We start from the raw sequence: 2,582 nt of genomic DNA on the forward strand, positions 1-2,582 counted from the left end.
TTTTACCGGATGTTTTACAGTCCGCTGCACTAATCTTGAGGTTGAATGTGTCCAGGCATGTGATGACGTCACGTAACCCCAAACAGAAGCCTCGTCGGTATATATATATATATATATAAACTTCCCGAAATAATAAATCCTGAAACCTGAAAATCCCGAATTAAAAAATTCCAGAATAATCAAATTCTGGACAGTTTACAATTTTATCGAATTGGAAAATTCCCGAATAATAAAATTCCAGTCCGAATGCTGTCTAATGATAAAATATACAAACTAGAAAATTCCCGAATTGCAGAAATTGAGAAAATAGTTATGTGGTCAATATTATTTATTTATTAAAAATACAATAATCAAATATTTTTATTATAGAAATTTGATTTAGTGTTTAATTTTTTAAAATTATTGTTTTAATTAGAAATAACAATAATTGTATAAAAATGTGATACAAACATAAATTTAAAACACGTGAGATTCAAGTGAAACAAACTTTGCAGGATTCAATGCAGGCTGATTTAACGCGACTTTTATTTTTATTTTTTTAAATAATAATTCTATTTTTGCGAGTGTTTTCTGTAATGTACAAAAATAAAATGGACATTTTCAAACAAATTTTTTTATCCAAAAATACATTTGTTCAATTATTGTTATTTTTAATTCAAACAATAATTTTTAGAAACTTTAAACATTAAAAAAGTTTTTTCCTCGGTAAAAATATTTTATTATTCAATTAAAAAATTTTTTTTTAACTAACTATTTTTTAATTGTTCAAATTAGAGAGTTGTCTAGCCCGGATATTGTATAATTCGGAAATTTTCTGTCGGCAATTCTTAAATTCGGTAAGATTGTAAATTGTCGAGAATTTTCCCATTCGGGACTTTTGTATTTCGACAATGCATTGTTGAAATATAAAACTCCCGAATTGGGAAATTAAAAATGAAATTCCCACATCACTGTAAAAATTCCGAAATTATAACATTGCAATGTTATAATTTCGGAATTCTTACAGTGATGTGGTCATTTTATTTTTCGGGAAAAGCGACTGAAACATCCCGAAAAATAAAATTCCTGACACTGTAAAATTCGTACATTGAAAAATAACCAATAATAAAATTCCCGAAATTATAAAAGTCTCGAAATATAAAATTCGAATGGAAAAATTCACGAAAAAAAATAAATACAATTCCAGAAAATAAGATATTACCGAATTTTAAAAATCCCCAAAGAAAATGCCTGAATCATAAAATATCCGAACTAGAAAATTCCTGAATTTAAACAATTTAAAAAATTATTTATTATATATTATTTATTTATTGAAAATACAATAATCGAATACATATTTCTGGATGAAAAGATTTGTTTGAAAATGTGCATAGTATTTGAAAAAAAACATAGAAAAGTTCTGAAAAATCGAATTTTTTATTAATAAAAAATAATAATAAAAATAAATTTTGATAGAAATCGTTGTTGAATTGAATCCCGCAAAGTTTGTTTCAAAAATGTTATTATGTAGGTACGAAGAAAATTTAGGCAGAACATTTTTGTTTCTTTCAAAGCTCACGTGTTTTTTAATGTATTTTTTAATACAATTTTTATAAAATTATTATTCAGGTGCCGGAGATTTCTTATTTTGGGATTTTTCATTCATCCCTTTCGGAATTTTTGTCAGTGGTCCCATATTTTTATACCTCCTCTTAAAATTATGTAATTTTTCAAAATAAAAAGTCAACATTTGAAAACACTTCAAAATCATCAAAAATATCTATTCTCTTTTAAAGTATTTCAAATCTTTTAAAATTATTTTAAACTTTTTTCGGAACTTTTAAATATCTTTTAGACTGATTCCCATTTTTCCTATCATTTTTGTAAAATCTGCACACAAAATTGTTTTAAGAGCTTCCAGATTTTTTCTAATATTGTAAATCTTTTGAAATATTTTTTAACATTCTCTTTGAGTTATGTACTTTTTCAAAATAAAAAATCATTTTAAATCTACCCAGAAATTTTTATTGTTTTCCTAATATTTCAAAATTCTTGAGGAGCTCCAAATTTTGTTCTTTTCTTTGTAACATTCAGAAACCTCCAGCTTATTTGATTTTTTTCTAAATTAATGCTTATGTATTTGTTCTTTAAGAATAAAAATGAAATACTTTTACCTTTGAAATACAAATAAAAAAATTAAACAATTATAATCGTAACATTCCATGTTTGAATTTGTGACTCTGAAATTGTGACAATTCATTTTCAAATTTTTTACTATTGAAAATTGTTTTTTTTTTAAATTTCCAAACCAAATAGATTAAAAATGGAATATTTTATGCTAAAATAATACTCCAAAAAGATTTAGAAATTGCGTTCATTTAAGAAGCTATTAATTCGAACTTTATAGGTCTAAAAGAGCTGCGCAGGGTGCCATGGATCTGTGGCTGTCAATTAGACGAGCCATCAGGCGTGAACAAACGAAAGCGGAGCGGGCTATAATGATTATCCCCGAGAAAAATTTGGTTGAAATTTTGTTCAAATGGTTGAATTACATTGAAAATTTGTCTTTTTACATTCTCATCAGAGAAGGTATTAGATTTGTG

The sequence above is a fragment of the Belonocnema kinseyi genome, chromosome 5 (genome assembly GCF_010883055.1).
Source record: "Belonocnema kinseyi isolate 2016_QV_RU_SX_M_011 chromosome 5, B_treatae_v1, whole genome shotgun sequence".
Taxonomy (NCBI): Eukaryota; Metazoa; Arthropoda; class Insecta; order Hymenoptera; family Cynipidae; genus Belonocnema; species Belonocnema kinseyi.